We start from the raw sequence: 13,267 nt of genomic DNA on the forward strand, positions 1-13,267 counted from the left end.
ACTTATTACACTGGAGAACAAAGTTTTTTTCATTTTCTGTTGCATGAGGTTTTAGAACTGTTTCTATATATATCTGCATCGCTGATTCCAAATCTGAAATACATTTTTTGGTGCATGCTCTAGTTTTTATGCAATTTTAATTTCTTTTTGTTACAAATAATGGCATGCTTTGGTTTTTAAATAGGAGTTAAAGGGCAACGACTCTTGGATTGAACATCAACACAAGGCAATTAATGTTTTACAAACATCACTTTTACATAATTGTAGTTGTTTTTAAATGTAAAAAAATATTATCTGATAAAAACACCCTCTTATTTTATTTTAAGATTGAATCATGGCTTCTTCGAGTATGCGTAAATGTAAGAATAGTCCTGACACCTTCTGTTATATATGTGGCAGTTACACACTTCAACATCAAAGGCACAATATTTCATTATTTGTGACAAATGCATATATTGTCTATTTTCAAGTTCCCCTTGGCGATCAAGACAAGAATTGGGCTCCTCATGTTGTGTGTCATAATTGTGAGGAAATGCTTCGTGACTGGACAAAAGAAAAATGCAAAGGAATGCCTTTTGGTATTCCCATGGTTTGGCATGAACCTAAGGACCACAGCAGTGACTGTTTTTTCTGTGTGATCCATACAAAGGGCATTGACAAGAATAAACGGCATATGATCGCATATCCTAATATTTCTTCAGCAATATGACCTATCCCACACTCTGAGACATTCCCGGTTCCAGTTTTCAATGGTTTTATTTCTTCTAATGATGAAGAAAGTGAACATGGTGATCAAGTGTATTTTGATAAGATGCATGAGGAAATGGTTGTACATTCTGAAGGGTCTTCTTCTGATGCCAAGCAGTCATTAACCCCTCAGCAGTTTAGCCAACCTGAATTGAATGACTTAGTAAGAGATTTGGGCCAATCAAAGAAAGCAGCTGAGTTATTAGCCTCCAGGATTCAAGAAAATAATGTACTTCACTGGTCAGCTAAAGTATCCCATTTCAGGAAGCATGAACAAATTTTTGTGGACTGTTTTTTTTTTAAGACAAACACTTTGTTTACTGTCATGATATCAATAGCCTTCTCAGCCAGCTAGGTGTTACCACTTACAGTACAACAGAATGGCAGCTATTTCTTGACAGCTCTAAACGGAGTCTCAAATGTGTTCTCCTACACAATGGTAATGTTTATGCAGCAGTTTCAATTGGTTATTCAACTCATCTGTGAAAAGATTATAATGACATAAAAATTGTCTTCGACTTTCTAAAGTATGAGGAGCATAACTGGATTATTTGTGTGGATCTTAAAATGGTAAAAATCCAACAGAGAGATTTCAACGAAGTATCCTTGCTGTCTGTGTTTGTGGGACAGCTGAGCTCAGGAGAAACACTGGACACAGAAGGAGTGACCAAAATGTAAAGTAGGGATGCAAAATATTATGAATGAACCTGTAGTTAATCAAGACAGAATCATTTTTCCTCCACTTCACATCAAACTTGGCTTAATGAAACAGTTTGTTCAGGCTTTGAATAGAGAAAGTGAATGCTTTCAACATATTATTTCTGCTTTTCCTGCCATGTCTTTTGAGAAGATAAAAGCAGGTATATTTGATGGACCTCAAATTTGAACTCTCATACGTGACAAAGAATTTGGCAGGAAGATGAATAAGGAGGAGAAAGCAGCATGGTGGTCTTTTGTGGCAGTTATAAAGAACTTCCTTGGCAACAAAAAAGCAGAAAACTATGAACTTCTGGTTCAAAGGATGCTGTTGGCTTTCTGCAACATTGGAATGTAACGTGAGCATTAAGATTCACATCCTGAACAGTCACCTTGATTAGTTTCCCGAAAATCTTGGAGCTATTAGTTATAAGCAGACTACTGGTGAAGCATCAAACAAGATTGTCCTCAACAAGTACACAAACACAATAGCTACAAATGCAAATTTTTGCCTGAATAAAATTTAAATAAGTTTTGTGCAAATTTTATGATTAAAATAAGTGTTTTAATATGTTTTATTTTGAAATTGTAGACAAATTCTGATGCAATCATATCTTTTAGTGTATTAGTGTATTTACTGCATTATATAAATTATTATATTTTCACAAAGATGATGCTCAAGAAGATATTCTACGTCATTACGTTAAGCTAAATGTTGAAATTTTTACAATAAGATGAAAAACCTAAATCTTAAATTTCAAAAAAACTATAGCTTTCAGAGAAAAACTAATGTCAGATTTGAGATCAGCACACTCAAATTAGGTAAGAACAAGTGTTTTTGTGGATGCAACAAAAATTTAGTTCTCCAGTGTTATTAAGAAATATTATACATTTCATTTAACAGTTCTGTAGGTGATAAACTAGAAACAATCCTCTGTCATTGCCTAAAGGAAAATATTAATATTTATTTACTTAGGGGATCTATTTTGCTAGATCTTTACTCAGTATTAGATGTGATTAATATCCCATGACTGCTAATGTGAGAAATAAGATTACTATCATTCAGGTTGATTCTATTAGTTAATGGTATCATCACATTATTACTTAAAAATGGAATAAACAAAAATCTTGAAGCCAGGTATATTCCATCTTGTTTAACTCACCTATGCATCACAAGAAATGATGACTAAAAGGGGAAGCAGATTTCATATCAAACACTGAAATTCCACAATGTGAGGTCTTTGTCATTTTTGGTACATTTTTTAAGAACATAGACTGGATTTTAATTTTAAATTACTAAACAAATATTCATTGAGTATTGCTCTATTAAGAAAGTGTTAAATTTTTATAGTATATAATACATTTCTCAATTTTAGATTATTTTAATGCTATAGATATTTGAAGGAACAAAAGCCTTCATCCTTAACTTGATCTTGATAACAACTGAGTAGTGAAAAAATTGATGTTCCAAAGACATCAATGTTCTATCTATACAGCCTTTTATCATAAAATTGGCATTACAGTTTTAGGTACTCTACTTTATCTTAAAAATAAATGTAGATATTTGGCCCTGGGGAAGAACAAAATTTAGGAAAACATGCTAAAATATAGCAAATAACATTAATGATTGTTTATCTACAAGTCTTAAAAAAAAGTTTTTTTCCAGTCATTATAACACATTTCTAACTGCCAAGGACCTGCTCTTAAGCTTGAAAGAATCTACAAGGGAATGATTACAGTTCCATTTCATGTGACGTGAAACCATTATTTTATATAAAAAAATATTATTAGATTCTCAGCCATTTGAGTACTTTCCATTGCAAATTCTCAGGAAGTTCCAGCAATACTCTAGAGTGCATAGTGCTTGCACACTAGCTATGTAAAATATCATGAGATATAAAATTAAGGAAGTAATCTGAATAAACAAGGTTTCCTATATTGCAGTTGATTCTATCTAGAAATTATTGCAAAGACTAAACCTTTATTAAGAGAAACTTATACTTGAGAATCCCAGACCGGATGAAGAAATTTGTAAGGAAGGGTTTAAAGATATATGTTATATTATATTTAGATGTTTGATTTTTAATTAATTTATTTATTTTTTAAATTTATTGAGATGACATGGTTTACCAATATATACCAAAAAATGAGAAAAGTTTTCTGAGTCAACAAAAAATTTATTTTATTCAGATAGCCTGAAATTCTACAATATTAGGCATAAATAAAGATAACCTTTAACTTTACCTTATTATTTTGCACCCCTTCTTCACTCTTATCTAGGCCTTATTAGAGTTCATTTCCAAAGTAGAGTAAACATTTCACTGATAGTTGAGAAGGTGAGTTTGGACAATGCATGATGAACATATTTTATTACCTAAAAGTTGAAGTAGTTGACATTTATTTTAACATGCATTATATAAAACAGAATCAATGCATTAAAAACATGTTAGTTATTATTGTTTAGAAATGTATGTAATATAATGATTTAATGTTTTTAAAGAAGATGATTGAAATAAAAACATTAAATAAATATTACTATAAGTGGTATATAGTTGTAGCAAAATGAAAAAGTGAAGGTGGAAATGTCTGAAATTGCAGAGACACTGTCCATGGTACTCATTGTTTTCCTTCTCAAAGACATGCAGTCTGATTTTGCATGCAGGTAGGTCTATCGTGCTTTGAATGGTTTTACTGTTTCAATAGAAATATTTTCAATCATCTCTAATGATGCAATATTCCAAGTCAAGATGTTTGCTACATCAATAAGTTTGATACTGTCAACTGCTATGTGATGGTAGAAAATAGTACTAGTGAAATATTTTGTCTTTCATCCTTTCTATTAGTAAAACCTATTAGTTATTTTTTTCTAAAACAAGTGCCTCTATATATGCTGTATAGCTTTTCCTTTCCACCCTGGTTTTGAGATTTTATATATTCTGTCAATGGCTTCCATACAGATTAATCTTTAAAAAAATTCTCTTCTGCTGAAGCTCATTAAATATTTGAACAGAATTGTTGGCAGCATTGGCTATATCCCAGGACCTAGCTAAAGATTATCTAATTTTCATCATCTCCTTATACCAACCTTCGTAAATACAGATGATGAGAAAACTGGGACAATAAAAAGTCAAAAGTCAAGTGGTCACCCTGGAAATCACACTCAATCTCTTTTGAGAACCCAAAACTTTTGACACTACATTAAATTATTTTATATATAAATCTAATTTTAATAGGTATAGTGAAATGTTTTCTTTCATATTTATCTTTAGACTATGTCACCATCAATGCTATTTCAATTTTGAGTACCTATTTTGCTTGGCCTTGTGACACTTCACCTTATTGGTTTTCTTTTCAGTTTTCTCAAAAATTATATTCTCCTCTACTGATATATCTGTCTCATTGTTTCTATAAATGATCCTGGCACAGGATAACATAATTGACCTATATCTATACCCTGTATACTCATTATTCTTTAGATAATTAAAATTGCCTCAACAACTGAAACAATAGAATAAAGATATTATGAAAATGAAGTTATTCACCTTTGCAGAGTCTGCAAAATAAATAATGTGTGACTAAGGTTATCTTCACTTGGGTACAACATATTCTTTTTTGTTTTTTAATTAATCACTTAGGTTCATATATGACTAGTAGAAACTACAGACACTACTTTCCTTGTTTTACTGTACTTCTGAACATCCAGAGAGAGAGAGAGAGAGAGAAAGGAGATATTAAAGGAGAAAGAGAGAGTAAAGGAGAGGGAGAGAGAGAGGAGAGTAAAGAAGAGAGACTAAATTATTCTTTCATTGCTACCTTAAAATCTATGCTAGATTTGAAACCACAATGCACAATGGCAGCAGTACTATTACTGGTCCTATTCTTTACTTAAGTCAAAGGACACTCCAATGTATGTTACTAAAGTTAAGATAAAATTTAATATTTGTTTATACTCAAAAGTTTAATTATTCTGTCAAAACATGAACATTAAACAAGGGTCTCAGGACCTTCTGCCTCATCCCAATATGAACAGTTATATTCTAATTTCTGAGTCCAGTTTGCCACTTTATATTTCAACTTCTCACATGATAATTTTTTCTCTATGGATTGAGTATCCTTTCCAGGACAGCAAAATTTAATTAGGAATGTTACAGTCATTCAGAGAAGTCCAACAAGCATTTGTTCTCAAAAAGAAGTATGTCAGGGTCTTTATCATTGTCACTCAAGAGACTCACGGATCATTATAAAATTATAACAAATTTTGTTTCAAATAGCAGAGAGAATTGATAGAGGAATGCTATGCCAGACACAAAAGATCCCATTACCTACTCCTCTGAGGCAATGGAAGTAATTCAAATGTTGAAGAAAAAAATCAAAGAATATCTGTTCCAATATGGTGGAGTGCATTTGCTCAGTATCTCTTAGCATTATCTCTTGGAAAAAAAATGTAACCCTTTTTTATCAAGATCTATCATAAAATATTTATATCAAGTAAGGAATGCTTGTATTATACAGACAGCATTGTAATATTGACTGTCACCTTGGAGGTTTTCTTTATTGGGCTAACAAACTTTGATTAGGAAACACTTCAAAGACATACATTATTATAAATCAGGAAAGAAAAAATAGATAAACTGCTCAGTTTTTTTAAAAAAATTAAGATAAATTAAAAAGTGAAGATGGGGAGTAAAAGAAGAGTTTTGGAGAGAATAGGTAAGCCATTACACTTACTGGAAGATTAGGGTCTCTGGTGGAATATAGCCTGATGAATGCTTCTACTCATGGAAATATCTGAAAACTTTTCTTAGCAATTTGTGCTGTATAAAATTTGGAAAAATAACTCAATTTGTATTTCCCTTAAAGCAAAGCCTAAAGGTAAAATACTTATGTCCATGTAGGTTATTTGTTTAAGATGTGATTCTAAGAAGTGAAAGTGAAGGAGCAAGAAGAATGAGAAAATGAAGGGGGAAAACAATAAGAGTACATCACTGAAATTTTTATTGTAGGCTTTCATTTCTTCATGGTTTCAGAGAAATGTACAGGATGCCTCTGAAAGACAGAAATCTGGATTACTATGGCCACTAGTTCCTACTTTCCAACAATTAACGGTCAGTCCTAGAGATTGTAAATCTTCTCTATTCATGGACTGCACTTGTGTTTGGGTTAATGAGCCCCACATCATCAAAAAGATCTTGTGACAGTAGCAAAAAGAGTCAAAGTGGGTGCCTGGAATGGGACAATGACAACTTCTGGTGATGGTTATGGAGATGTGATGTGGATACCAGAGATAAATTAGGATGAGTAAAGTTATCAAGATATGATACAGTATGGAAAAAATGACCAAGCATCAGGACATTATATGAATCAGTTTAGTAAAAGCAAGAATTCAGAAATAAATGTGTCTAGAGGAAATGTTAACACTGTGCATGAAGGTCTGTGGAGTTTCATTAAAATACTGGCTCTTGCCATCGTACCCAGCATGATGGCCATCATGAGCGTCTCTAACTAGGCGACATTCAAGTTCTCTAATTGTAGAATTCAGAGATAGTTTCTTTCTTCATACAACTCTTACTAGAAACAAGTAATTTTCTCTATTAAAAATAGATGAAAGGACAATTAGGGTCAGTGATATTTCTAAATTTATTATATCTCACTAAATAATCTGAGTTCCAAGAACTTTGAGCATGTCTCAAGTTCTACCATACTTTTAGTTCTGTATGTGTTGACTCATTTAATCCTCATAACAATCCTCTGAGGTAGGTGCTATTATTACTCCCACTTTTTCAGATAAGAAAATTAAGGCACAGTGAAGTTAACTAATTTGGCCAGCTAATAAGTGGCAGAGCTGGAATTGAGACTTGAGAATCAGAATGCACATTAACCTCTAAAACACTGCATGCTTATGCCTCTTAGGACAAGACACAAAGTTCTTAGACATCAAGACCCACATTCTTGTCTACTGTGTTTATTATAATACTACCCACATTAAAAAAATACACCTAAATAATTTTGTTTTATGGTCAAAATATTAACTTTTAAATGATCTAATATTCCTCAGCAGATATACATGCAAAATGCACTTTCATTCATTTCTTTAAAAAAAGTAACAATACAAAAAATAGGTCAAGCACCTTCGTTAATTAACTCCATTTCATTAAAATCATGACCTCTGGTTTAAAATGCCTTTACTCTTGTGTGTTAAATTTATGTGAATGGTCCATAAACAGTCCCTAATTAGTCACATGTGTATTCAGATGTGGGCTCTTGTGTTATAAACTAACACTGAAGTGTATAAGGAACTGTCAGTCAGATCAAAAGTCAACTGAAATCATCCCGTTTGCAAAGCTGAGAGCCTGTCACAGTTAGTTAGTCATAAATGTTTAAAACAGCAACCAAACTTTTATTCTAATTGAGCATGAGTTGAAAGGCTACCCACTTTGATGTCTTTGCTTTTATCATTTGTATATAGCTAAAAGAAAAAAAAAACCTACTATTATGCTTTTTTTTTAAATCCCCCCTTGGAGTGGTAGACATTACTTGGTTCTGAAAATATACAGGTAGATCAATCTATAATTGCAGGGAGTTTGTACAGTTTCCAGTTATGCCTATAATTTCCCACGTGCAAATGTTCAAAAGTAAAATTCTTTCCTCTCTTTTTTCTTCATTTGATCTTTTTCTCAACATATTTGTGATTCAAGACATACGGAACACATCTTTACAATGATATTTAGGGAGAAAATTTTTTTTTCTATAGATGAAACACCAGATTCAGAAAGGTTAAATTATTTGCCCAAAGTCACATAGCCAATAAATGATAGAACAGGGAAACAAAACCAAATGGGCTTGGGTTTGAAGTCTTAGCTCTTAAGTACAAAGTGCTGTAAAGGGTTCTCCGTCTCTCTGCCTCAACTTCTCTAAGCTACTTCTTAAAGAAATGTCCTATATCCCAACGACACAGCAATTCTGTGGTCTCGCTTATTTCTTTCTATTAATATTGAGCTGTATTACAACTAAACTATAGGTTCTATAGGTGGTGCTACTTTTCCAAATTGGTTACTTTGAGTGTAAACATGCTCAACTACACCTGTCTAGAGCTTCAGTTTAAAACCAGAATTTGTTCCAGATGGAGTGCAGAAGAGCATTATATGAGCATAGTATTCCACTTACTCAATTTTCTTCAACCTTCACAGAAGTTGAATCATAGATTTTTTTTAACACTAATACTGAACATTTTATTAGTAAAATTCAGGGACATTAATTAATGGCCTCATTTTAGAGACTTAGATTTTAAGACCCAGAAGTGAAGTATCTATTAAAGCCCTAGGGCATTTTATCTGGCAACATAACAAAGATCTCAAATTGTCAGGCTTGTAGACATTTCCATTCTTTTAGTTTAAAATTTGAGTAGAAGGCCTGCATTTATCCTATAATTTTCTTCCAAGAATATTATCAGGATAGCTAAATCTGGAAACACTGTCTAGACAAGCCAAAGGATCTCATTTTTGTATTTCATTGCTATAAGCTCCTCCATAAATTATTATTATTATTATTTGTACACATGCATGAGAGAGAAAGAAAAAGAGAGAGAGAGAGAGAGAGAGAGAGAGAGAGAGAGAGAGAGAGAGAGATACAAAGAATCAAGGTGTAGCCTGACCTGTGGTGGCGCAGTGGATAAAGTGTCGACCTGGAAATGCTGAGGTCGCCGGTTCGAAACCCTGGGCCTGCCTGGTCAAGGCACATATGGGAGTTGATGCTTCCAGCTCCTCCCCCCTTCTCTCTTTCTGTCTCTCTCTCCTCTCTAAAAAAAAAAAAGAATAAATAAAATAAAAAAAAAAAAAAAAAAAAAAAAAAAAAAAGAATCAAGGTGTAGTTATGGCACTTTTTTTGATCACTGATTTTCATAAGTGCCTTCGCCAGGAGGCTCAGGCCCAGCCAGTGACCCGTTTCTCAAACTAGAGACCATTGGGTTCAAGTCAGTGACTACTGGGCTCAAGCTGGCGAGCCTGTGCTCAAGCCAGAAACCTCAGGGTTTCAAACCAGAGACTTTACTTTCCCAGTCAATGCTTTACCAATCAGGTTTATTTTTCTTCTTGTTCAGTCAGTTATCCTTTAAAGATATTTAAACAATATTTTAAAATATTTACCCATGTGGTTTCCATTTTCTAACTGCTTTACTTTGTGTAAATCTTGACATCCTTCTACCATCAGCTACCTTCTGTCTATAAGAATTACTGTAATATACCTTGTAGGATGGGTCTGCCAAGTGATTATTTTTTTCATGTTTTGTGTGTCTAAAAATGTTTTTATTTTGCTTTCATTTTTGAAAAATATGTTTGTGAGTTACATAATCTTAAATTGACAATCTGTTTTTCAATACTGTAATGTTCTAACTCTATTATATTCTCACATGCTTTGTTTCAGATGAGAAATCTAATGCCATTTTTATTTTTGTTCTTTTGTACCTATCATGTATATATCTTTTCTGCATGTTTTTAAGAGTTTGTTTTTATTCAAGTTTTCAGAAATTTTATAATAATATGCTTTAAGATAGCTTTTCTTCATGTTTGTTTTGCTTGGAGTTCTTTGAGCTCCTTGGATTTGTGAATGTATGAGTTTTATTAAATATGACAATTTTGGGACATTTATTTCTTAAAATATGTTTTTTCTCTCTTCTCTTTATCCTTTGTATGGGATACCAATTATCCCAAACCAGGCCAATTTAACTTGTTCCACTGATCACAAATTATTTTTATTTTTTAAGTAATTTTTTCCCAGTGTTTTATTTTGAATAGTTTCTATTGCTAAGTCCTCATGTTCACTAATATTTTCTTCTGCAATGTCTAATCTGTTTTTAATCCCATTCTGTGCTTTTTATTTCTTTTTTCTTTTTTTAATTTTAAACATTTTAGCTTCCACCCCTTAGATGGTATTCTGGATCTTCTTATATATTTCATGTGTCAACATAAAATTTGAACATGAAGTAGAGTTGTCATGACTATTATTTGGGTTATTTTTTGTGGTAACATATTTTAATGACATTCCTATTAATGATTTGATACCCATGTTTATTCTGGATACTTTCAGTTGACAAATTACTTTTCTAATTATAGGTTATATTTTCTTATCTGTTGTATGCTTTTTGATATTTGCTTAAATGCCCAACATCATGAGTTTTACTTTGTTGAACGCTGGATATTTTTCATTCCTATAAATTTGTGTTTTGTTCTGGGATGCCATTTAGTAATTTGGAAACAATTTGAATCTTTCAGTTCTTACATTTATAATTCATTAGTCAGGCTCAGAGGAGTGTTCACTAAGGGGTAATATTTACCAACCTGAAGCAAGGCATTCTTAAGTCTTTTTTTTTTCAGGGAAGTATGCAAACACTGTTCCCCACTACCACAAATTATGCAGTCAAGTTTCTCACATTTGGGAAAATTGCAAGGGTATACACATACAGAAAGCTTGCTGTGGAAAAAGCACCTTCAAAATTATGTTATCTCCCCTGCCAGGTAAGTAGGAGTAAGCTCTCTAATGCTTTGTGGATTAGTAGTTTTCCCAGTCTATCCTAGGAGAACAAGCATTGTTCTTGTTTCTGTGAGCACACCAGGGACTGTTTCCTCTAATTTTTTTAGATGATTTTTTTTTCCTGCAGCCTTGGGTGGTTTTTACATATGCATGTGTTGATCACTGTTCTGCTGAATCCTGGAGGAAGACCTTCTACACATGCCAGTGTTCTCTTTCTGTGCTACTTTCTCCTTCTGGGACTTTGTCCTATGAACTCTAATTGCCTTGGTTTCCTTGTACTCTCAGCTCAATAATTCTCTTGAGCTCTAACTCAGTTTTTCTTTATAAGGCAGTAAATGAGGACAAATTTATGGCTCATTTGGTATAGTTTCTGCCTCTCAAGGAAATCTGATTTCATCACCTAATAACTAGTGCCTTAAAGCTTGTTTCATTTATTTTGTCTGATTTTTTAAAGTTGTTGTGTATTTCATATTAGAGACTAAATCTAGTTCCTATTTTTTATCGGGTCTGAAGATGAAAAACATAAAAATTTATTAAACACTCACTATATCCTAGGCCAGTAGTTCTCAAACTTTTTGAAGTCAGGGTTGCATTTAAAATCCTACAAATAATTGTAGGCTCACTATATACAAATTTCTGAGAAATATGTTTTAATAATTAAGTCAAACATTAAAGAAAAAATATAAAGTCCAAGCGTGCTTTTATGATAATTAAACAAAATAAATATGACAAAATTAAATTTATTTTGACATTAAAAAATATTTTTGGCCCTGGCCGGTTGGCTCAGTGGTAGAGCGATGGCCTGGCGTGCAGAAGTCCCGGGTTCGATTCCCGGCCAGGGCACACAGGAGAAGCGCCCACCTGCTTCTCCACCCCTCCCCCTCTCCCTCCTCTCTGTCTCTCTCTTCCCCTCCCGCAGCCGAGGCTCCATTGGAGCAAAGATGGCCCGGGCGCTAGGGATGGCTCCTTGGCCTCTGCCCCAGGCGCTAGAGTGGCTCTGGTCTCAACGAGCAACGCCCCGGAGGGGCAGAGTATGGCCCCCTGGTGGGCAGAGTGTCACCCCTGGTGGGCGTGCCGGGTTGATCCCGGTCGGGGGCATGCGGGAGTCTGTCTGACTGTCTCTCCCCATTTCCAGCTTCAGAAAAATACAAAATATATATATATATTTTTATGTTACATTTTTTATGCTTTTTAGAATTTGTAAAAAAGATTAAAAAATTAAAGAAATGACAAAAAAGTTATCTTTTTATATATATAGATACTTTCTTAGTAAGATTTAGTAAACTCAACAGGTCCTGGCACTAATGTGTTAAGTTTCTTCATTTTTGTGTTTATGAGAAACATGAGCCTGATGTGTCCTAGCGATTTCTTCAATGTTTGGGCATATATTTGAAAGGCAAACTCTCATTTCTTCATCAATACATTGAAGAATTTTTCTGTTTTTACATAAATGGAATTTGAAAATTGTAGTAAAATGTTCAAAGCATTTTTAGATATTGCCAAATATTCTTCTTTTATAGAAATCCAAAAGGTGTCAAGAGACAATTCCTTATGTTTAATCATCAGTCCACAATCAGTGAATATAGCTGCTAGTTCTTCTTCTCTTAATGTTAAACTAAAATCACTTGAAGCTTCCATGGATGGGTTTCTCATCCAATCACATTGTTCCTTGTTAAGTGATGGAAAATGCTATAAATTAAATTCTGCCCATCAGTCTTCAAGTCTTATTTTATTTACACCTAACTTTTGCTCACTTTCAGAATTGGATTCTTCAATATCATGCTTCTTTTTGAGAAATCTATCCATTTTATTTGGGTGTATTTATCTAAAAATAATATAATGATGTATTAATAATAAACATAATAATGATGTGTTAACAAAAAGAGTGATATTTCAAAAAAAAGAGTGATATTTCCATAATGAAATGGTATAATAGAGTAACTATACTTATTTTTATATCTGGGCACATGCCGCAAACCCGTGCAGCTAGTAATTCCAGTTCCCACGTGGGAATGGTGCGGAATTAAGAAAATATGCGGAATTAAGAAATTACTGGGTCAGGGGTTCCCTGTGATTGCTGCTGGCAAAAACAAAGCATGCCACAAAACTGCATCTTGCTTTATTTATAGGGCAAAAATGGGCCATTAGCAAATCATTGAGATTTTTGATCACGTATCCAAGGCAACCCAAGAATTTTATCAAGTGAAGAAAACACCCACCATACATATCATCATAACTTTACACCAAACAAAGGGTAGAAGAAACTTGCCTCCAGTCTTTCTGGGGAACATGAGGGGTA

The 13,267-nt window shown here is 33.3% G+C and overlaps 1 pseudogene; it reads right to left on the reverse strand.

Moving 5' to 3' along the window:
• Nucleotides 1–10,808: 10,808 nt before the first annotated feature.
• On the reverse strand, nt 10,809–10,960 carry LOC136379141 (U1 spliceosomal RNA; annotated as a pseudogene).
• Nucleotides 10,961–13,267: the final 2,307 nt, after the last annotated feature.

This window comes from Saccopteryx leptura, chromosome 7 (genome assembly GCF_036850995.1).
Source record: "Saccopteryx leptura isolate mSacLep1 chromosome 7, mSacLep1_pri_phased_curated, whole genome shotgun sequence".
Taxonomy (NCBI): domain Eukaryota; kingdom Metazoa; phylum Chordata; class Mammalia; order Chiroptera; family Emballonuridae; genus Saccopteryx; species Saccopteryx leptura.